At 37.6% G+C, this 25987-nt stretch overlaps 2 pseudogenes; one reads left to right on the forward strand and one right to left on the reverse strand.

Moving 5' to 3' along the window:
- Window positions 1-12230: 12230 nt before the first annotated feature.
- On the reverse strand, window positions 12231-25987 carry LOC101265362 (uncharacterized; annotated as a pseudogene).
- On the forward strand, window positions 18245-19495 carry LOC138339118 (uncharacterized mitochondrial protein AtMg00810-like; annotated as a pseudogene).

Genomic DNA, 25987 nt, shown 5'->3' on the forward strand with positions numbered 1-25987 from the left:
GCAAGTCTCTAACCTTTCGATCTGCATACTCTTTCTGTCTACTTTGAGCCGCTAACAACTTTTCTTGAATAGATTTCACTTTATCTAACGATTCTCTCAGAAGGTCAGTACCCCAAGGTCTAACCTCAAATGCATCAAACCACCCAATGGGAGACCTACATCTTCTCCCATATAGTGCCTCAAATGGGGCCATATCAATGCTTGAGTGATAGCTATTGTTGTAGGAGAACTCTGCTAAGGGTAAGAAGCTATCCCAATGGCCACCAAATTCTATCACACATGCACGAAGCATATCCTCCAACACTTGAATCGTTCACTCAGACTGACCATCGGTCTGGGGATGGAACGCAGTACTAAGGTCCAACCTAGTACCTAATTCCGCATGCAATGTTTTCCAAAACATAGAAGTAAACTGCGTACCTCTATCTGATATAATGGAGAGTTGAACCCCATGCAATCGCACCACTTCCGAGATGTAAAGTTTGGCTAACTTCTCTGCATTGTGAGTCACCTTGACCGGAATGAAGTGAGCAGACTTAGTTAACCTATCAACAATCACCCAAATAGAGTCATACTTACCCATTGTCTTTGGAAGACCAACCACGAAATCCATTGCAATCCTTTCCCACTTCCATTCAGGAATGGGCATTCTCTGAAGTGTTCCTCCGGGCCTCTGGTGTTCATACTTTACTCATTGACAGTTTGGACATTTGGCAATAAAGTCAACAATATCACGCTTCATTCTGCTCCACTAAAAGTGTTGCTTTAGGTCACGGTACATCTTGGTTGCACCCGGATGTATTGAATACCTTGAACTATGAGCCTCTGTCAGAATAGTGTTGATCAAATCGTCAACTCGGGGTACACATACCCTTCCCTTGATTCTCAAAATACCTTCCTCATCGATTTGTGCTTCCTTAGCCTCTCCTCGCGACACTTTATCTCGGATCCGGATCAATTTCTCATCATTAAACTGCATTCCCTTAATCTTGTCAAGAAAAGAAGATCTTGCCTCCACACAAGCCAACAATCCTCCCTTCTCATTTACTTCTAACCTCATAAGGTCGTTAGTCAGAATCTGAACTTCTCTAGCCAATGGGCGTCTAGAAGCCTGCAAGTGAGCTAGACTTCCCATGCTTCCCGCCTTTCTACTTAAAGCATCCGCTACAACATTCGCCTTCCCTGGATGATACAGAATAGTGATGTCGTAGTCGTTCAGTAGTTCCATCCATCTCCTCTGTATCAAGTTCAAATCTTTCTGAGTAAAGACATACTGAAGGCTACGATGATCCGTATAGACCTCACACTTAACCCCATATAAATAGTGTCTCCATTGCTTTAATGCAAACACTACCGCAGCCAACTCCAAATCATGAGTTGGATAGTTATGTTCATGCACTTTTAATTGCCTCGAAGCATAAGCAATCACATTCTTCTCTTGCATTAGTACTGCACCCAAACCAGAATAGGATGCATCACAATAAACAATGAAGTTCTTACCCTCTACGGGCAAGGTGAGAATGGGTGCGGTAGTCAACAAAGTCTTGAGCTTCTGAAAGCTTTCCTCACACTCATCCGACCATACAAATGGAACATTTTGCTTAGTCAAGTTCGTCAGTTGGGAAGCAATAGAAGAGAATCCCTTGACAAATCGGCGGTAGTAGCTAGCTAACCCAACAAAGCTCCTTATTTCTGACACATTAGTAGGTCTTACCCAATTCTTCACTGTCTCAATCTTAGAAGGATCCACCATCACTCCATCCTTAGAAACCACGTGCCCCAAGAAGGACACTGCATCTAGCCAAAACTCACACTTAGAGAACTTGGCATAAAGCTTTTTCTCCCTCAACATTTCCAATACCATTCTCAAATGCTCCTCATGTTCTTTCTTGCTCTTTGATTATATCAGTATATCATCAATAAATACGATCACGAAGAGGTCCAAATATAGCTTAAAAATCCCGTTCATCAAGCTCATGAACGCAGCAGGGGCATTTGTAAGACCAAAAGACATCACTACAAATTTGTAATGCCCATACCTCGTTCAAAAATCAGTCTTTGGCTCATCCGTTGCCCGTATTTTCAATTGATGATAACTGGATCTCAAGTCAATCTTAGAGAAGACACAAGAACCTTGTAACTGATCGAACAAGTCATCAATGCGAGGAAGAGGATACTTGTTCTTTATGGTTACCTTGTTCAACTGCCGGAAGTCTATGCACATCCGAAAACTCCCATCCTTCTTCTTCACAAACAAAACCGGAGCACCCCAAGGGAATGCACTTGGTCTAATGAAGCCTTTGTTCAATAACTCTTAAAGTTGTGCCTTTAACTCTCTTAACTCCGCGGGAGCCATTCTATAAGGGGGTATAGAAATGGGGCGAGTACCCGGTTCAAGATTAATACAGAAGTCAATATCCCTATCCGGTGGCATACCAGGAAGATCTGCAGGGAACACATCCAGAAACTCACGGACCACTGAAACCGACTCAATCGAAGGTACTTGGGTAGTGTCATCCTTGAGATGTGCCAAGAAAGCTAAACACCCTTTACTAATCATTTTCTTAGCACGAAGAAAGGAGATGATACGAACCAGATTGGAAGTGTAGTCACCCTCCCACACTAACGGATTTGTCCCAGGCTTGGCTAACGTCACCGTTTTAGCATTACAATCCAAGATCGCAAATTGCGGAGAAAGCCAAGTCATACCCAGAATTACATCAAAATCATCCATTTCTAAGATAACCAAATCTACATAAGTGTTTCTCCCCACAAAGCTCACCAAACAAGACCTATATACCTTTTCAACTACCACAGACTCACCCACCAGAGTAGAAACACGAATAGGCATATCAAGTAATTCACAATGTAAATTTAGACCATTAGCAAATGAGGAAGATACATAAGAAAACGTGGATCCAGGATCAAACAATACAGAAGCCATGCAATCACAAACCAGAAGATTACCTGTGATGACAGCATCAGATGCCTCCGCTTCAGACCGCCCAGGGAAAGCGTAACAATGGGCCCTATCGTTTGTTTGTCCATTGCCCCTACCATGTTGTGATGTAGTGGCTCTAGTTTGCCCATCACCTCGACCATTTTGGTGACCACCATTACCTCGACCACCACGTCCTCCAGAATAACGGCCTCTACCATGACCACCTCTACCTCTAGCCATTGGGGGTCTATAACTCTATTTTGGACAATTCCTCCTAATATGTCCAGTCTCCCCACATCCATAACATTCTCTGGAGTCAAGCATAGGTCTCTCAGAGAAGTGTTGACCAGTCTGAGGTGGACCCCCAACTACAGTCTGTACGGAAGACTGAATGGGTCGAACTGAGTAACCTCCGGAACCTTGTCCTCTAGAGTAAGAACCATTAAACTCACCTCCCTTTCGAAAACTTTTTGATGTCGATGTCGTGGTGAAGTCATCTGGCTTCACTCCTTCCACCTCTATCACGAAGTCTACCACCTCTTGGAAGGATTTTGCCGTAGCCGCTACCTGTAAGGCTGAAATCCGCAACTCTGACCTCAACCCCTTCACAAAACGGCGAATTCGCTCTTGTGGATTGAAACATAGTTGGGTGGCATACCGGGATAATGCACGAAACTTAGCCTCATATGCATTGACCGACATCCTACCTTGCTCTAGGCTCAAGAACTCATCCCTTTTCCTATCCCTCAAAGTTCGGGGGATATACTTCTCCATAAACAAGCTAGAGAATGAGGGCCAAGTCATAGGTGGTGCCTCCGTTGGTTGACACTCAACATGTGACCGCCACCACATTTTGGCGTTCCCTTAAAACTAATAACTCACGAACTCAACACCAAACCGTTCTACTATACCCATCTTGTGTAGTAGCTCATGACAGTCAACCAAAAAATCGTAAGCATCCTCAGATTTAGCACCCTTGAAGACTGGAGGTTTCAATTTCAAGAACTTACTGAAAAGTTCATGCTGATCATTTGTCATTATAGGCCCAGTAGTCAGACGTGGAAACGTGCCTATGTCCAATGAAGCATCCATATGAGGAGCCATAGTGGCTGCATGTTGTACCTCTGAAACCGGAGGTGTTGGTGCAGAAAACACTGGAGGTGCCTGACCTTGATCAGACAACCCACTAAGATAAGCGAGAACCTGATTGATCATCTCTGGGGTAGGTTGGGGTGGCAATCCCTCATTCTGCACTTTTTCATTTTCCCCATCCTCCCCTTCTCTTATGACTTCTTCAGTCGGGTGAGGAGTCACCGCCCTAGTATCAGATGGGCTAGGTGCTCGTCCTCTTCCCCTAGAGGACGTCCTCCCACGGCCTCTTACCGCTGCTCTTCCTCAAGCTACAGCCCCAGTGGCTGGCTCAGACGCACCCTGTCCCGCTGGTGCTGGTGTTAGTGTTGGCGTAGTCGTTGCTCTAGTTCTAACCATCTGCGAAATAGAGTGAAGATGGTCAGATACCAATTTGTATCAACTAGATACCAATTGGACCCAAGTAATAGCACGAAAGAAGAAAGAAAGAATGGAATTTTCCTAAAGTCTTATAGCCTCTCAAAGAAAAGTAAAGGCGTCCCCCTACCGTTCCTTAAGACTCTACTAGACTCGTTCTTGTGTGATGAGACCAACGAACCTAATGCTCTAATACCAAGTCTGTCACGACCCAAATCCGGGCCGCGACTGGCACCCACACTTACCCTCCTATGTGAGCGAACCAACCAATCTAAACCTTAACATTTCAATGTAATATCAACATAAAGTAATGCGGAAGACTTAAACTCATTAATAAAATCAATAACTATTATTATCCCCAAAATCTGGAAGTCATCATCACAAGAAAATCTACTTCAAATTACTAAATCTAAGAGTATTCTAAAAGCTAAAAAAATACATAAGAAGCTAGTCCATGCCGGAAGTTCAAGGCATCAAGACTTGAAGAAGAAGATCCAGTCCAAGCTAGAAGCATTAGCTCACCCTGAATTTCCGATGTAGTAAGACTGGCTTGAATTACTGTTGAGTCGAAGACGACGGCACGTTTGCTGCCCTCCACAAATAAACAAGAAGAAAACATAAAAGTAGGGGTCAGTACAAAACACAGGTACTGAGTAGATATCATCGGCCAACTCAAAATAGAAACCAATATATACCAATAATATCATAAAATCAACCATGATACTCAAAATGTAGCAACAACAAGTACTATATCATTAACAATTACCGTCAAGTTCACACATGAGGACTCAAGCCTCAATACCATACTCATTTGGGAATTATGTTCATTAGATTGAGTATATTAACATCTTTCAAGATTCATTATCATTATTTCTCTTGTGTCGGTACGTGACACTCCGCTCCCTCATATTCATTAATCCTCTTGTGTCGGTACGTGACACTCCGATCCCTCATATTCATTAATCCTCTTCTGTCGGTACGTGACACTCTGATCCCCTAAATCTACATGTCGGTTCGTGACACCCGATCCCCTAATTCTACGTGTCGGTTCGTCACACCCGATCCCCTAATCTCATTCTATCAATTCATCAAGCCTTCTCCCTTACCAAGGCATCATCAATCTCATTACTTTAGTTCATCAAGCCTTCTCCCTTACCAAGGCATCATCATTAACAAGAGATTAAGTTTTTATCAAGATTTAGGATTCAATAGCTTCATCATGCTTAATATAATCACAATTATATAATTACATTCATGCAAGCATACAATTAAGCACATAGCAGGGTTTACAATATTATCAATACATATCATTCTCTATTAAGAGTTTACTATGAAAGCATGAAAACCATAACCTACCTCCACCGAAGATTCGTGATCAAGCAAGCAATTTCCCAAGCTTTGTGTTTTTCCTCTCGTTCGATCCTCTCTCTCGTTCAACTTTCTCTCTCTTTCTCTTGTTCTTTCTATTTTCTTTATTCCAAACCCTCTTTCTTTTACCCTAATTAACATGTAATTAAGTGTAAAAGAAGACAATAATAACCCACAATTTAACTCAAGGTTACCTCTTTTATCCCCCAAGAAATTGAGTTACTAATATAATCCCATGAAATATATAATTATAGCAGGAATAGTCCAAAACGCCCCTTTAAAACTTAACCAGAAATCCGACTCCGACTGGGATTACGCAACCTGTGACGGCGCGACGTCGTCGTGCAGGTTCGTCAGGTCTCGATTTTCATAAGGAGTCTGTGACGGCCCGTCGTACCTATGACGGTTCGTCCTGCACTTCCGTCACGACGTTCAGAGAATCGTTCCTTGTACCAAATTCTCAAGAGTTGAAGTGTTTTGAAACGGTGGATCACGACGGTTCGTCGTGCCTGCGACGGTGCGTCCTGCAGGTCCGTCACAGAGTTCAGAGAGTCGATTTTAGCACCCAAATATCAGAATTTCTAAGTGTTTGGGGACGAGACACCCTCGACGGTCCGTCGTGCCCATGACGTTCCGTCGTGGGTTCCGTCGTCTCAGCCTGTTTTTCCTAAAATAAAATTTGTTGCTCAAAACGACTAAACAGGTCGTTACACACATAGTGACCATATCGTGTCCTAAAGGCTGACTTTGGGATGTCACTATACTCTGAGCTGATGATAGCCATATCTGAGGTCTATCTTAGAAAAGCAACTAGCACCCTGAAGTTGGTCGAACAAGTTATCAATTTTTGGTATGGGATACTTATTTTTTATTGTGACTTCAACTGACGATAGTCAATGAACATTCTAAGAGAATCATCTTTCCATGAACAACATTAGAGAACCCCCATTGAGACATATTGGGTTTGATAAAGCCCTTAAATATAAGTTCTTTTAGTTTTTCTTTCAATTCCTTTAGCTTAGGTGGAGTCATTCTGTAAGGAGGAATCGAAATAAGTTTGTTATATGGAAGGACATCTATTCTGAAGTTGATTTCCCTTTCGGAGGGACTCCAAGAAGATCTTCTGGCAACACTTTTGGAAACTTATTTACGATTGGGACTAATTCAAGAGTTGGGGTTTCGAAATTTGAACTATTAACCTAAATAAGATGAAAGATATACTCTTTATAAATCCTTTTCCTAGCCTTAAGGTAATAGATAAATCTACCTACACGCACTGAGTTACTACCATTCCACTCTAAGGACATCTCCAACCCTACAATATATTTTACTCTCCAAAATATAGAGTTTTGTATTTTTTTCAGACAACACACTCTATCCCAATTCTCTATTTCACTATTTAAAAAGAATATTTTTCTCTATATTATTATTTCTATTTTATTCTTATTTTCTTTTTTCATATAAATCATTTATTTCTTTTTCCCAATGATTACTTTATATAATTATCATGTGATAAAAAATTTATTTTTTCAAATTTTTTATTTAATATAAATTATATTTTATCCTAAATTTAAATATCATAAATTGCACAAAAATATTATAAAATATATAAATTAATGAACAAATTCAAATAAAAGTAAAATATGATTACATAAACATTACATAAACACTCAATTTTTGAAATTATTACGTTGCTCTCATAAATACTCTATTCATGCATTACGAAGTTCAAAATGAGCATTTTTGTCCTTAATTTTATTATGTCTAGCTAAAAATTGTTCACATAAGAGATTTTCATCTACCACCATTTTTGTCGTTGTAGTTGGAGCCTCTACGACATCTTGAATTGGTGCATTAAGATCACGATCTCAAAATTGGTGCATCAAGATCACGATCTCAATTATCATGTAGTATAAAACACGCATTCATTACATCATGTAGCATTTCCTTTCTCCAAAAACGTGACGATCTTGCAATAATGGCAAAACTCCGAATGCGCGTTCCACATCTTTTCGACATGATTTTTGTTTCATCGCTAATTAATTATTATGTTATGTATTATATTTTATCTTGTATTCAAATTGTTATGTTATGTATTGTATTGTATTGTTATTTGTATTTAAATTATTTTTTTCATCTTACCATTTTAATTTTGTGTATTCTTTATAAGGAAAATTAATAGTAAAATAAAATTTTATTATTGGTGAAAATTATTTAAAATATATTAATCGAAATTAAAGTAGTATATATTACATATTATATTTTTTAAAATAGTACATTACCTTTAAAAAGAATCATGAATACTAGATATTTAATTAATGAAATTATATGTAAATTAATATGTTAATTGAAAAGTAATGGAAATAATAATAAAATATTGAAAAAGTATAATAGAGAGTGTGAATAGTAGTTCTCCAAATGTGGAGAACTACTGCTCACCTCTCTATAAATGGAGTGTAGAGAGTAATATGCAGAGGGGTTGAAGAGAACATTCTCTATTTTACTCTCAAAATATAGAGGATGAAGAGTAAAATAGAGTTGGGTTGGAGATGGTCTAAGACTCTCTAGTTTTGAAACTAAAATGGAGCGATCCTAGTTCTACAATCGATTGAGGAATAACAGGAGTGTAACAAATTCATGCCTAGAATGATATCAAAATCTATCATTTTTAACTCTACAGGGTCTATTGAGGTGACTTTTTGGGAAACTATGACAGAGAAATTTATGTACACCCGTCTAGATATAAATGGGTCATCAACTGGACTAGACACTAAGAAGGGTTCGGAAGGAGCTTTGGACTGACACCAAAGTTTATTGCTATATGTGGAGTTACAAAGAAAGTGTAGCCCCTGGATCTAACAATGCATAAGGATCTAAATGGAAGACTTGTAATGTACCAGTGACCACATCAAGAGAATCTTCATGGGTCTTGGCAATCTTGAAGAGCATACAACTTGTTTTGGAGCTGATCACCACCTATACCAGACGAGGCACCTTGTTGTGTGGGGCGACCCCTTGGAGCTGCTAAAGTAGTAGATTGAGTCGTGTTAGCTCCTTGTCATTGCCTGGCAGAAGGGAAATCCTTCAACACATGACCAGACTGACCACACCCAAATCACCCCACTATGTCTTCAAGACACTCTCTCTGATGATTCGTACCACACTTTGGACAAGTTGGAGAAGTTTGGTTACCTGAAGCACTCCCTATGACTTAGAGCCAGATGCTCTCCCTTTCTGATCCTGTCGAAACTGTGGGGCGGAGCACTAGCTAATGAATGTTCTTAGATTTAGACCTCCGCTAAAATTGTGAGCAATTTCCACCGCCCTGCCTCTGCTGAGAGTATTTATATTTACCCATCCGAGCCTTTTTGGTATCCTTAGCCATATCCCTAAGTTTATCTCCCTCAACCTGCTGAGCATGAGTCATTAGTATAGAGATATCCATATCTTCCAATAACATGGCATTTTTGTACTCGGTCTTCCTAGATCAGATACTCCAAACAAGAATTTGCTCATTTGTGCTCTCGAATCGGCAACCATACGTAGAGCATACCTAAAGAGTTGGGTGAACTTCATCCTTTGTTCTTGGACTGTTATTAACCCTTGTTTTAACGTCATGAATTCATGGGTCTTGGACTCCCTCAACTCTCCGGAAAGAACATGTCTAGAAAAGCTCTATAAAAACGTCCCACGTCCTAGGAGCATCATTCTCACCCTTGTTTTCATTCCACTGCATGAACCAAATATGAGTCATATATGTGAGTTGATAGGATGCTAGCTCAACACTCTCAATACCGGTCATTTGCATACTCCAAGAATCTTCTTAATCTCGACTATGAAATTCTGTGAATCCTCACCAACCCTCTATATTAGAAACTCTGGCGGATACGAACAAAGTATCAAATCCTAACTGCAACTAATCCACAGGTGGGGTTTTTAGGAACTGGGACTGCTGATTATTATGGTTGGCTACAGCATGGGCCAACAACTGAATCACATTATGGAACTTTGCATTCGTAACCTCATGGTTCAGGACTGGAGAAACTGTGTTAGTTTTACTGCATTAGTATTTCATGCATTAGCTCTACGATGAGGCATGATTTGAAATGTCTAAACGACATATTAGAAAGAGAAGTTGAATCATACTTTACGCACGATAGGAATAACAAATGAAGTAAAATTTTCTTTAAACACCTATTAGTCTCCCTCTCATAGGTGTGGTACGCTTCACACTCATGAAAGTGACTCTACGAATGCGAATTTCAGGCACCCTAGGACTCTTGAACATGATGCTCTGATACCTAATTGATATAACGCTATCAGAATAGTGTTAGTTGTTTCAATATAATGATAACTTATCACAAGACTTGAAATTTGAAGAATAAGTCAAAAAACAGATTTGATATTTTGTAAATAGATAATGGTAGATTTTTCGTAATGTCAGAATATTCAATAATAAAAGAATTACACGAATCGTAAGCGTCCCTTACTTCTAACTCTTAGGTTCTGAGTTTGAGCCACAAAGGAAGATAGCTCCAATGGAAATATAAAAATAATAATGTAGATTCATGTTAGTCTTCGTTATATAAATAAGGCCACAAAATATGCAATCAAGTAAGAAGGATACAACAATTACCAATATGCTATTCCATTTCTCAATTATTACCATGATTCTCATACAAAATAAAGTAAAAATTTATTATATATTTTCTCAAAAAATATTTTTCAAATTTTATTGTATATGAGATTAACTAATTTTAGAATCCCTCTATATCGAGAGAGAGACGTGGGAGCCTCAGAAAAGTTGAGTTCGCAAGTTACTACTTTTTTGACCTGATAATCAAGTCAATCCTAATTAGAGCCGTCAAAATGGGTTTGACCTAAGAGGCCGGCCCAACCCAACCCTTGAAATAAGTGGGTTGGGCTAAATATTTTTGGTCCATTTATGAACGAGGCTTTTTAGCCCGTCCCATTTGGCTCGTTGGCCTATTAGGCCCAACCCACAAGCCTCAGAGGCCGGGCCGTGGGCTATTAATTTTTTAAAATATCATTATATATATATATATATATATATATATATATATATATATATATATATATATATATATATATATATATATATATATATATATATATATATATATATATATATATATATATATATATATTTAATAGTGTTTTATTTGTAAAGATTTTGTGAATAAATATTTTGAAAACAAATAATCAAGTATTTTGTAATTCATCTTGCATGGTGAATTGTAGATGAACATGAACTTCTTAAGGAAATAATATCACATATTGATTCAAATGTCATCGATGGTGAAAGTAGAAGCGGAGTTATAAAACAATACTTAATAAGTCATGTAATATTTAAAAATTTAGATTTGTTAAGTATTTAGGTTGCATTGTGTTGCTGGAAATCTTTTAAACCAACTAGTTTTTTGTGGAGAAATGATGGGATGATCAACATTTATCTGTTATATCTTACGTTGGCTATTATGTATTTTTGCAAGTATTCACCAAAGTGTGTGATTCATAAATGTATTTTTGTAAGTATTCATCGAAGTGTGTGATTTATAAATGAATTCATGTATAAATCGATGTCGTGTTCATAGACGTCAACATTTGATATTCTTTGTAAGAGAGTAATATTGTTCATTTTTAGGTTGAAGGGTAAACCCGTCCCAACCCGTGGCCCGCTTGGGACTGGATTGAGCCGCTATATTATTGGCCCTTTAATTAAAAGGGTCAGCCCGCCCCAACCCATTTAACTCTCTAGCTCGTTAGGGTTGGGTTGGGTTGGGTTGGACCAACCCATTTTGACACCTCTAATCCAAATTTTACATTATAATTTTTTTTATTTGATAGTGATCTAGTCATTATTGAATATATTCGACATCTATGGGAAGTTGAACATAATGCTTTCATATGTCTATGATAGGAGGGGCTAGGTATTAGTTGTCATGCTAATATGATCTCTCATTACCTGAACAAAATTTAGTACTTTGATGTTACAAGCAAGCTCATAAAATACATATTTCATAAATTTTTATCGTCGAAAGAGAACACAACTTATAATTCCACTTACTAATGAAAAATATATATAAAATATCTTGTGAATAAAATAGTTCTCTAGTTAAATCAACTTCCTTTCACATAGGGAATATACGTGTTCCTAGCAGATCAAACAGCAAAAAGTATAAAGGCAGAAAAGAAATTAAAAATAGAGCCAAAATCCTAATATATTAGACCTGAGAGAACTCGGTAAATGAAGCCTTTCCAAAAGAGATTAAATTTAACTTCAGATGTCTGCCCTACAACCTTGTGTATGAAAAAGTCAACAAAATGGACATCTCCGGGACTAACTCATGTTGTACAGCAGAATGCTAAACGAATCAAGGGAAACAATAACAAAGAAACATCGGTTATCTACTGTAGGATTACTTCCTCGATCTCTTCCTAGAAGATTTGGATGAAGCCTTTGATTGCACTGCAGAGGCTCCTTTTGGATTAGCTGGCTGGTTTGACTTCGTATCACTACTGCTCGCTGCCTCTTTAGCCACTGCACCTTGAGAACCTCTAATTTGAGCTGCTCTCTTATCCTTTATCTTTGGTCTGTAACTAGACTCTCCCTCTTGGAAATCCACCTCTCTGGATCAGGTGGAGGTCCTGAATTAGCTGGGTCAAAGCCCTTTGGATATTTTGGCTTTCTCTTCCTCTTTTTCTTCGCTTTATCCTTACTCTTTGCTTCGTATGTTTCAATGGCACCAGCATTTGGACCTTTCTCGGCTTGCTTGGCACCAGAAGTTTTCTCCAAACTGTCTACATCTATTGCTTTCAGACCAGGTAGTTTTTTTAACTGCTTCTCATAAGTTTCTGCTTTCTCAATGTCAGCGTGGGCTGCAGTCTGGATTAATCCAACTAAAGCCTCAATACTTCCATGGCTTTTCACTAGCTGCTCATAAAGGCGTGCTGCCTCCTCTTTCAATCCATACCTGAGCTTGAAACCAGCAGCCTCCTGCATGATAGTATTGAGCTTATTGTCTTCAGTCATGGCATTTGACCACCACTTGATTGCAGAATCAAACACAGCATCGGCACCATCAGTATCTCCAGCCCTTTCCTTGAGAGAGACAATAGTGGCAACAGTTGCAGGCTCGTGTTGAATGTCAGGTATTTTTGCCAAGGAATCAGCTGCAATCTGCGGATGGCCAACAGCTGCAGCAACCTGAGCCCTTGCAAGCAGGATAACCTTGGATCTGTCAGGAAACTTATTTGCATACTGTCCAAGTATTTCTTCAGCTTTAGCAGCCTTGTTCTCTCTAACATGGACAGCAGCTTGAAGTAAAGGCATCAAGCTACCAGGGAACATCCCAGGTAGAGCGCCAACAAGTTCTCTTGCCTGTAACAATCCAATGACAAAAATAAACATTGGAAAAAGACTCGGGGAATAAACAGTAGCAGTTGGATGTCTAATAATGGGTCCCTTGTATCTAATGCATCAATTGTTCAAAGGATAACACATGTTAATCTTACAGATAATTTACCTGATCCATCTTATTAGAATGAAGAAGCAGCATCACCCTATTGGTATATATTGCTTCCCTTTGCTTCTGTGAGAGCTTCAAGTCCAGTCCACGAGCAAGCTGGAACTTCTCTGGTCCATCACTTTTCTCTATTAGCTTATCAAAATTCCTTAGGCCATCAGAGACATCTTTAGGACCCTTTAAAGCAATGAGATTATTTACTGCCACCGCAAGTGAAGACTCGTCGCCAAATTTCTTTTGACAAAATTAGTATAACATGCAACAGCCTCTGGGGTGTTCCCTAGAATCTAGAGAGAAAAAAACAACTTGCATCATTGCAACTTACCAAAGCAAAAGAAGACTACTCAAACTTGTGTCATAAGATAATTTACCTGTTGTACATATGCAATTTGAACAGCTATAGGTGCCAATTCTATTTCAACATCATCATCAGCTAAATTCTGTTCCATTAGTGTTTCCTGACCAATTCTGTAATTCCATTGTCCACAATAAGATATTCATTGTTCTTTTAGATTTTCATTTCATTCATGCAAAAACTTGAAGTTTCACAGAGAATCGCAAAGAAGTGGAAGATTTTACCACATTTGATTTGACACATCTAGAAGTGCATAAAGTTTAAAAAGACAAAGGAGAGAAAATATCATTATACGGTTGATCCAAATGAATACACCATACACCAGAATGCAGTTTGTCCCTTGTGACATCTCATAAATAGGTGTTCCAGTTTACCCTATGATCTTTGGCATCAAATAACAAACTGCATTCAATTGTCTACAAGATATAAAGAGAAAATCATCCTACAAAACGGAACTTATAATTTACAGCCTCATATAACCATGCCCCTTATTTAAACCCACCCCCCTCCACCTGCCAAACCAAATCAACGAGAAGACATTAAGACTTAAAAGAAAAAGGCAAGTAACAATCATAACTAATCAAAGACACAAAAGCACTATTTGCATGATCCTGAAAATTGGAATGGCTAAAAAAAACTCTCTTTCTTGTATAAAGAACCGTAAACTCCATTTTTTATACAACAAATAAGAAGACATAGCAGCTTTGCAGAGATTTTAACCCCCAACATACACCAACTTTTGACTGTAATGGCACATCTTTTCAATTAGACTAGTTCTAAATTGTTAGTCTACCATTACTAAAGGGTTAACAAACCAACAAAAAGTTAAACCCAAATTAGAAAATAAAAGATGCCTAGGATTCTCCTTAAGTTCATACAGACAAAAATAAATCAATTGCTAAAGCAAATTCATCTTGATGCCAACTTAACCCCTCCAAAATAACTTCCAAGCGAGGAAATATCTGATGCTTTATTACAAGTCATAGTTTGTGCATCAAATGGATAAAAGTCATACAAATAAAGCAAGTCAGGACTAACTGAATCTAATTTATTCATGATGTTATGAAGATCTTATTAGAGTAAAACTTGCCTTCGAGCTGACAATAGCAGTTTGCATCTTTGTATTTCTTCCTTTCAATTAAAGAGCAGGCAGTATTGTAAGCCAATTCAAAACTGCTAGTTGCTTAACTCTCAGTAAATCCAAGGTTCCTTGAACTTCAGAAGACCTTCCAGCAGAAACCAGACCAGCAACAAAATTTATCTCCAAGGAATCTGTAGTAGACTTTGGGAGCTTTTGATAAATATTGACAGATGCACCCATCTTTCCTAAACGATACAAAATCTGAGATTCCAACAACATTGACTCAGTACTTCCTTCTTGCCCCTTCAAGGACTCTAAAGCCCCCTCCAATTTATTTTGCCGATAAAAGCAATATCCCTTTTCAAAGAAAGCATGACAATGAAAAAGGGGAAATGTTAATGAGAGGACCAAAAACCAGAATTTAAGAGAAAGGAACTTATTTTTCTCTTCATCAAGTAGAGGAGTTAATACCTAACTATGCAATCTCTCAGAAAGTTACTCCAACTTTCAATTTTCAGTCAAAATTACTCAACTATTGCTTTCTTTCTCAGAAAGTCAATCAACTTAGAATTTAACTCAAAAGTCACTTAACTATCTACTCTTTCCTCAAAATGTCACTCAATCTATTAAATTATTTTTTAATTTAAAAATTATTGCTATTAATTATTTATATAACAAACCATAATTTTAAAAAATATATTAAACCATTTAGTAATTCATCCACCTAACCCGACCCATTAAAAAATATGATATTACCCATTTTATTTTGTCTTTAATCCTAAATTAATCCCTCTCTTTAATCCTTGAATTAGAATTAAAGACAAAATAAAATGGGTCATATAATATTTTTTAATGGGTCAGATTAGGTGGGTGGATCACTAAATGGTTTAAATGGTATTTTTACTTTAAAAAAAATTTGGTTTGTTATATAAATAATTAATATCAATAAATTTTAATTAAAAAAAACAATTTCATAGATTGAGTGACTTTTTGAGGAAAGAGTGAATAGTTGAGTGACTTTTGAATTAAAATTCAAAGTTGCGTGACTTTTTGAGAAAGAAGTGCATAGTTGAGTGACTTTTGAGTGAAAATTGAAAGTTGAGTGACTTTCTGAGAGAAAAGTGCATAGTTGAGTGACCATCTGAGGTACTAACTCTCAAGTAGAGGAGATAATCAATAAGCATAAGGAAAAAAATAGGTAAATAATCTGCATAAAGATGGTGCTGGAACAACCCAAAGCTAGCTTGGCACTGAAAAGAAACTTATGAAATGGTTAACTTTCCCCTGTAGAAAAGATCGGGGACTGATGACTTCTCATATATTTCCTATTAAACTTCTAGGAGTGACAAACGAGCGAGTCGAGTCGAATATAATATACGTCGATCAAAACATGAGTTAAATAAAATGGATAAATTATCTGACTCGACTCATATTTTAAATGGCTAAAAACGGTTACCCAATGGATAATATGGGTAACCATATTTACCCATATTATATTAGAGATCTTGTTAAAAACCTATTAAAAAATGATTATCACTTCACTCCATCCCCACTAGTCCCCAGCCCCAACACCCCATCCCAAAATCAATTAACAAAAAATCTAAATTTTTTCATTTTTTTTCAAAAAAAATAAATTACCACCCAACGCCCTACCATCCACACACACACACACACCCTCCCATAACACCCATCCCAAAAAACAATTAACAATTATTTTAATTTTTCATTAATATTTTTAATTTTTTTTGGGAAAAAAATTATCACCCCACACCCCCTTACCCCCTACCAGCTTCCCCACCACTTACCCCCTACCAGCACCCCACACCCCCTATCCCAAATAAAATGTAAAAGAAAGTTTCATTTTTTTTATATATTTTTTCAAAAAGAATTCTTACTACCCAACCCTTTATCACTTTTTTTTTGCTTTTACCCATTTTATCTATTTAACTACCCATTTTTAAATGGGTAATATGGGTATTACTCATTTTTTACCGATTTTTAAATGAGTTGGATACCTAATTCATTTAAAATGGGTAATATGAATGGATACTCATATTATTTACCCATTTTGTCACCCCTATATACTTCCTACTTCATAGTTGGAATTGCCCATGGAAGGAACTTGGAAGCTATAAGGATGTTTCAATCGTAATCATATCATTCAGGTATACAATATGAGACTATCAGATGAAAAACTCGTTGCACCTAACATCCTGGGAAATTGAACTTTGATAAGAATATCCTAACTAGCTTTAAAACATACAAAGTACCTTCTTCTCTTTATCCTCTTCCTTTTTCTCAAAGATTGGTAATGACATGCCATGAGGGCTTCTCAAACATCATCCTAGACTTGGAGTTGATTGACATTTTACCCTCTACTACAAAGAGCACAGTAGACCTATTCAAGAGTTGAGGAGCTTACCCAGGCCTCAAGAATTGACAGAGTTCCAATATCCCCTGAATGGAGGAAATGTTTAAAGCCTCTAAGCAGCATACCATGCCCGTGGTGTTCTCAAATCATAAGCCAATAATTTTGGAAAGTGGGGATCGGGTAGCATCACCCTCATATTTTAAATTCGAGAACATGTGGTTACAATCTGATGGTTTAATAGATATGCTGAAAGATTGGTGGAACTCTTATACAGTTATGGGTACCCCAGATTTTATGTTCACACAAAAGCTAAGGAACCTGAAGGACATTACTATGAATCATACACGAAAATACAATTTGTTAGAAAACAACCTTCAAGCTACTTGTTATGACCCTGCAAACCTTGGAGGGGTTTGATCTTATATGGTTATTAGAATAGGAATAAGTATTTCTTACTTAGAATAGGAATAAGAATAGGAATTCTAGTTGGAAAAGGTTTCCAATGTAGTGTATATAAATAGGGTCTTCATGTAACAATTTAGATATGCAATTTAATAATATTTTATCCAATATTTCTCACATGGAATCATAGTAATGGCGAAAAAAAAGAAGTTAAATATTTTTTTGTAACCTAGTTGTTGTCCGAATAATTATTATTTTTCGTCACTGCTTTCATAAAATAGACACCACCACTAGCTGCGGAATTTCCCGGCGAGCAAAGCCCGATCATCCCCACCAGAAACCAGTGCTACACGTGCCGTCGGTAGGATTTTTGCCCGCGAACTGTCAGACCAACGCGCTGGCGCGTGTGACTTTTTTTGTCAGTTTTTTCGACAATTTCTTTTCTATCTGAGTCACCTATTCATTCTGAGGCTAACTGTGTAATTTTTTTTTATTCCGACCAGATTCAATCGCCGAAATTAGGGTTTCGGTTATTTTAAGGCTGTTTCCGGCAATTTTTTTCGAGATTTGAATTTTCTGACTATCAGATCTCAATAATCAAAAAATTTTGTTGTTCCCGAGACAAATTTAGCATAATGTCTTTTGGATGTGATGTTTTTGGTTCTAAAAATATATGGTTGCCATTCGTCATTGGCCTCTTTATCAGTTGGATATAAAGAATGCTTTTCTGCATGGTGATCTTGAGGAATAAGTCTATATGGAGCACCACCTGGTTTTGTTGCTCAGGGGGAGTCTAGTAGCCTTGTATGTCGATTGCATAGGTCACTCTATGGTCTGAAACAATCTCTTCGAGCTTGGTTTGGGAAGTTTAGCACAGTAATTTAGGAGTTTGGCATGACTCGTAGCGGAGCTGATCACTCTGTGTTTTATTGACATTCTGCACCAGGTCGATGTATCTATTTGGTTGTTTATGTTAATGATATTGTTATCACCGGTAATGATCAAGATGGTATCACCGATTTAAAGCAACATCTTTTTAAGCACTTTCGAACTAAAGACCTTGGCAGATTGAAGTATTTTATAGGTATTGAGGTTGCTCAGTCTAGATCAGGCATTGTTATCTCTCAACCCAAGTATGCCTTAGACATTCTTGAGGAGACATGAATGATGGAATGTAGACCTATTGACACTCCGATGGATCCGAATGTTAACCTTCTTCCGGGACAGGGGGAGCCACTTAGTAATCCTAAAAGGTATAGACTTGTTGGAAAGTTGAATTATCTCACAGTGAGTAGACTAGACATCTCTTTTTCCATGAGTGTTGTGAGTCAGTTTATGACTTCCCCATGTGATATTAATTAGGAAGCAGTTGTTCGAATTCTTCGATATATAAAGTCAGCCCCCGGCAAAGGACTACTGTTTGAGGATCAAGGTCATGAGCATATCATTGGATATACAGATGCTGATTGGGCAGGGATCACCCTTTGACAAACGTTCGACATCCGGATATTGTGTTTTAGTAGGAGGTAATTTGGTGTCGTGGAAGAGTAAGAAACAAAATGTGGTTGCTCGATCTAGTGCAGAATCAGAATATCGAGCAATGGCGACAGCAACTTGTGAGTTAGTTTGTCTCAAACAGTTATTGGGAGAACTAAAATTTGGCAAAATTGATCAGATGGAACTTGTGTGTGATAATCAAGCGGCTCTTCATGTCACATTAAATCCAGTGTTTCATGAAAGTACTAAGCACATTGAGATTGACTGTCACTTTGTCAGAGAAAAGATACTCTCAGGAGATATTGTTACAAAATTTGTGAAGTCAAATGATCAGCTTGCAGATATGTTCACCAAGTCTCTCACATGTCCTCGTATTAATTACATTTGTAACAAGCTAGGTGCATATGATTTATATGCACCATCTTGAGGGGGGTGTTAGAATAGGAATAAGTTTTTCTTACTTAGAATAGGAATTAGAATAGGAATTCTAGTTGGAAAAGGTTTTCAATGTAGTGTGTTCAATAGGGTATTCATGTAACAATTTAGATACGCAATTCAATAATATTTTCTGAAATATTTCTCACAATGATTAAACAAGAACAAAGTATTCAATTACATTTACCAACATAATATAATTCATATCCTCACTTTGCTAAATCCATTAAGATAAAATAATACTCCTCCGTTTAAAAAAGAATGACATCCTTTCCTTTTAAGTATGCTTCAAAAAGAATTAAAACTCTTTCTTTTTTTTGGTAACATTTCAATTTCACCTTTCCATGTGGCATGTTTAAGGCCACAGGATCAAACAGCAATTTTGTACATTTGACATAACTTTAGTTTAGGACCACAAGATTCAAAAGTTTTCTTTATTTTCTTAATCTATGTGCCAAGTCAAACTAGGTCATTATTTGTGAAACGGAGGGAGTATAAATCAAGTAAGATAAAAAATAAAAACTTATGAAACAAATAACAACAACTTGCACTACGCAAGATTACCACAACTCTAAGTTTGAGACAGAGAACAAACGAAACAGAGGAAAATCAAAATGACTTGGGGGCTGGGATGATTAAGCCAACTTTGAGGATTATCAAGTCTTTTGTTATTCTTTTACTTAAATATCAGTAAATTTATGAGTAAATTTTGATGAAAACATATATAAGATATAATTGTTCATAATAATATTATGTATAGATAAAACATTTATAAGATAGAATTGTTCATAAAAATCATATTATGTATCCATAATTATAAAAATATGTATACATTTGTTGGTTGAAGTCGGGTATTTCTTTGATTTTTTTAACAAAACCATAACTAAACCAAATATTATTGGTTTTTAAAGTCATATCCAAATAAAAATCAGTTTATTTAATCGATTTGGTTAATTAGTTTAGTCTATCAGAAACAGCCTCTCTACCTCTAAGATAGTGATAACGTATGCCATATTCTCTTTACACTCTCCCAATCCCACTTTGTGGATTACATGAGATATGTTTTTGTCATGAACACCCCTACTTGTGCCCCAGACAGAGCCCCACCACAGGCCCTGATGGGTTCACCATGGTTTTCTTTCAGAAATCGTGGAGTTTCATCCTAACCATGGTTTTCTTTCAGAAATCCTGGAGTTTCATCAAGGATGACATGATGCGTGGTTGCAACTTTGTCCACAAACTGTCAGATGGTAAGGTCCGAAAATGCTTCTTTCACTGCTCTCATCCCAAAGAAGAAGAGATTTGTGGAGTTGAGAGATTTTAAACTCATCAACTTAACAGGCAGCGTGTACAAGCTAGTGACTAAAGTTCTAGCTGAAAGATTGACAAAAATAATGACAAAATTGATTTCTGGACAGCAAAGCGCTTTCATGAAAAATAGGCAAATCACTGATGCCTCCATTATTGCCAATGAGGTTCTTGTTTGGAAGCTCAAAACTGGAGATAAAGGCCTTGTAAGCAAGTTAGACATAGAAAAGGCCTTTGACCAATTATATTGGGCTTATTTAATTGATACACCAAAGATGGCATTTGGAAATATTATAAGGTTGTCATTAAAAGAATAGATGTATAAGGTAAATATATTTTTGTCTTGCAACTGTAAAATTTTTAGTTTTGGTTAATAGTATGTGTAGCGGTTTTTTCTCCTCAAAAGGGTTGCAGGCGAGGAGACCCTCTCTGTCACGACCCAAACCGGGTTGCGACTGGCACCCACACTTACCCTCCTATGTGAGCGAACCAACCAATCTAAACCTTAATATTTCAATATAATATAAACAGAAAAATAATGCGGAAGACTTAAACTCATAAATAATCAATTTCTATAACTCAAAAACTTATCATTATCCCCAGAATCTGGAAGTCATCATCACAAGAACATCTACAATCAAATGGCTAAACTAAGAGTATTCTAAAAGCTAAAAATACATAAGAAGCTAGTCCATGCCGGAAGTTCAAGGCATCAAGACTTGAAGGAGCAGATCCAGTCCAAGCTAGAAGCGTTAGCTCACCCTGAAGATCCGGTGTAGTAAGACTGGCTTGAGTTACTGTTGAGTCGAAGATGACGGCACGTTTGCTGCACTCCACAAATAGCAAGAAGAAAAACATAAAAGTAGGGGTCAGTACAAACCACGGGTACTGAGTAGATATCATCGGTCAACTCAAAATAGAAAACAGTATATATTAAGCAATATCATAAAATCAACTAATATCCTTAACATGCAGCATTTATAGTTACCATAACCCTTGGTTACAACACCAAGCACATCAATGAGGACTCACGCCTCCTCATCATACTAATTTGGGAATTCAGTTCATTAGATTGAATATATTAACATTTTTTAAGATTCATTATCTTTATTCCCCTCGCGTCGGTACGTGACACTCCGATCCTCATTTTATCCTTGTGTCGGAACGTGACACCCGATCCATATATTCTATCCTGGTACCAGAACGTGGCACCCGATCCATATATTCTATCCTGGTGTCGGAACGTGACACCCGATCCATATATTCTATCCTGGTACCGGAACGTGGCACCCGATCCATATATTCTATCCTGGTGTCGGAACGTGACACCCGATCCATATATTCTATCCTGGTACCGGAACGTGGCACCCGATCCCCTAATCTCACTACTTTCGTTCATCAAGCCTTCTTTTATGCCAAGACATCATCATTAACAAAGTAGATTAGGGTTTCTTTTCAAGATTTGGGATTCAATAGCTTCATCATGCTTATTTATTCATAGTTACATAATCACATCATTCATGCAAGCATACAATTAAGCATATAGAAGGGTTTACAATACTACTAACACATATCATTCACTATTAAGAGTTTACTACGAATAGCATGAAAACTATAACCTACCTCCACCGAAGAGTTGAATCAAGCAAGAATTTTCCCAAAGCTTTGTTTCTCCCTTCTCGTTCGATTCTCTCTCCCTCTCTTGTTCTTCCTATTTTCTTATTCAAACCCTCTTTCTTTTACCCTAATTAACATATAATTAAGTGTAAAAGATGGCAATAATACCCCACTAATTAACCCAAAGTTACCTCTTTTATCCCTCAAGAATTTGAGTTATTAATATAAACCCACGAAATCCATAATTAAGGCAAGAATAGTCAAAAACGTCCCTTAAAACTTAACCAGAAATCCGACTCCAACTGGGATTATGCAAACTGTGACGGTCCGTCGCGCCTGCGACGGTCCGTCCTGCTGTCCGTCGCATAGTTCAGAGACCCAAATTTCCACCAAGGGTCTGTGACGGTCCGTCACACCTGTGACGGTCCGTCCTGCCATTCCGTCCTGCCATTCCGTCACAAAGTTCAGAGAGTCGATTTTCAGTACCCAATTTCAGATTTTCTAAGTGTTTTGAAACGAGACCCTGCGAGGGTCCGTCGTGCCCATGACGTTCCGTCGTGGGGTCCGTCGCTTCTGCCAGTTTTTCCAGAATTGAAGTCTGTTGCTCAAAACGACTAAACGGGTCGTTACACTCTCTCCCCCTTTTTGTTTGTTCTAGCAATGGAAGGGGGGCTCACTCAAATGCTGGCGAAGGTGAAAAAGCTCCAATGGATTCAAGGGTTCCAAGTTACTAGGAATCCCTCCACCACTATCATTGTTTCTCGTTTGCTCTATGTAATTGATATTTTGATTTTTTGGTGGAGCAGACAGTCCACAATCTCAACATCAATCGAATGGTCTTTTGAGTCTATCTCTGTTCTACATACCAATATGCTCGAAAAAAATAGTTATCCAATAAATTATCTTAGAAATGTCAGTGGACATACCCAGCTGCAATATGGGCTCTTTACTCACTACCTACGTTGGATTTACCATTAGGTGCTAAATTCAAATCAGTTGAGATATGGAATGGAGTTACAAAAAGAATGGAAAAAAGGCACGCAACATGGAGAGTAAGTGCCTGCCTCTAGGTGGTAGACTAACCATAATAAACAGTGTCCTTGATAGCATCCCCATTTAGATTATGTCTCTATTTCATATGCCAAGTTCAGCCATAAAACACAGACAGCCTCAAAAGAAGATTTCTATGTGAAAGAAATAGTTAATAACAAATGTCCTTTGGTTAATGGCAAATTGTGACTCTTCCTAAGCCTTAGGAAGGCTTGGGGCTCAAAGATTTGAAGCTTCATATTACTAATGAAATGGCGACAGAGGTTTAGTCAACCTAAGGCATGTTACTGGAATGACATTATTGTTGCCAAATACGATGCTCAAAACCACTGGTATCCCAAGAGAGGCAGTGAAACCACATGGTGTTTAGGTCGGGAAACACATTATAGCCTAGAAGATGAATTTTCTCAGAAAGTTCCCTTCAAAGCTGGCAATGGACTCAACGTCAAATTTTGGCATGATTTATGATTTGGGTACACTACAATGAAGGTCTCCCTTCTAAGACTTCTTCAGATAGCTATCAACAAAGATGCAACCAGAGTGCACTTCCGAGAAGAATCCTACAGGATTGAGAAATCAATGATTTACTCATCCTCCTTGGGGCTTTGGAAGAACACATCTGGATACTACCTCCAAACATAGAATCCTATTGGGAAACTCTAAGAAGGGAGTTGACACTATGAAAGAATGTTACAAACAAGGATGCTCTCAGAAATGGAATTCTTGAAGTTTGGCCTTGGAAACGTATTTGAAGGATTAGACCAAAAAAAGAGCAACCCGGTGAACTAAACTCCCTCTGTGTGCAGGGTCTAGGGAAGGGCCCCACCTCAAGGGCCTATTGTACGCATCCTTACCTTGAGTTTCTGCCAAAGGCTGTTTACAAGGCTTGAACCCGTGACCACCTGGTCACATGGCAGCAACTTTACCAGTTAATCCAAGGTTCCCCCTTCTTTGGAGGACTAAACAACCTTTCAAAATTAGTTGCTTCACATGGACAGCAGTCCATAGGAAATGCCCGACACAAGACAATCTCAGAAAGGGAAGTTATCATCCTTGACAACAGGTGCTTTTTTTGCAAGCGGAATAATGAATCTGTCAACAACCTCTTTCTGCATTGCTCAGTAACAGCTAACATTTGGCCTTTATTTTCTCTGTCCTTGGCCTCTAATGGGTCATGCCCTATTGCATCAAAGATAACTATGAAAGTTGGATACTCTGGAGAGTTGATGAAACTATCAGAAGGATCTAGAGAATGATCTCAGCAACAATTTTTTCATGTATTTCTAAGGAAAGGAATAGCAAATGCTTTGATGTAATTTCAACTCCTATAAGTACTCTAAATGCTAGATAATTAGTTAGTATGTTGAGTAGGCATTATAACTCCACTGTAAACAGTGTTAACAATTTTTTGGATTTTATTAGCTCCTTGACCCTGAATCCTGACTTAGCACTAGTCTTGGGGTTATATTTAGACTTTTTTTTACAGGTTTTTGCTTAGTTTTTAGCTTTATTAGTTATTCCCTGAACCTACCAGTTAGATGCTTTGCAACTTTGCATCCTCTTGATGCCTCTTCAGTCTTTAATGCAATTTATTCACTTCACCAAAAGAATAGATTAGTGCTTAGGTGATTTTGAGTACTAAATACATATAATCCCTCCATCTCAAATTATATTTTACTTTTTAGTATGTACCTAGAAGAATGACACTTTTTTATACTTAGAATATTAACTTTGAACTTCTAACTTTATCCTTATTGAGACCATTTATAGCCATAAATACCTATGGGTTGTTTTAAAGCACAAGTTTCAAAAACATTCCTTTCTTAAACTCCGCGTGAAATAAAAAATCACATAAATTGGACCAGAGGCGTAATATTGTAGAAGTGTTGGTTGGGGCAAGTGACATGGATAGAGAAGTCAGTTGTCCACCCTCATAATACAAAATGTTTCCTCATATATCAAACGTGAAAAGTAAATTCTTCAGTGGACAATATTGTGTCATACCAAACTCGCCTTAGCACCATTATTCAATTTCAATGTAAAAGCAAAACTAAAATCTCTAGATATATATGTATGTGTGCATAATTCCTATTTTCTAATCACCTTAAAATTAGTGCAATAGGTATTACCTTAAAGAAGCTAAGATCAAGAGAAGCCTTTTTGCTAGAGTCTTTAATAGCAACCAAAGTTTCTTCTATAGAATCTGCTTTCACTAATGCCACCACTTTACACTGTATCGCATCCTCATCTCCTGGTGAAGCAGCATGAACTTCAAATAAAAATCATCAAATGCTATACACTGGAATATTACAGATGGATGAAATTATAGCTATAAAGGAACTTACTCTGATTGGAAACTTTGACGGCTTGCTCATACTCGGATCGTTGGATGTGGCGATTAAGAGAGGTGAAGAGATCTTCAATTGATATAGCAGGGGCTACTGATGCCTTTGCTTTCTCTTTGGGCTTAGGAGCCATTTCTGAAGCAATTTCCAGATCTTCTCCTAGG

This window comes from Solanum lycopersicum, chromosome 10, assembly GCF_036512215.1.
Source record: "Solanum lycopersicum chromosome 10, SLM_r2.1".
NCBI classification, from domain to species: Eukaryota; Viridiplantae; Streptophyta; class Magnoliopsida; order Solanales; family Solanaceae; genus Solanum; species Solanum lycopersicum.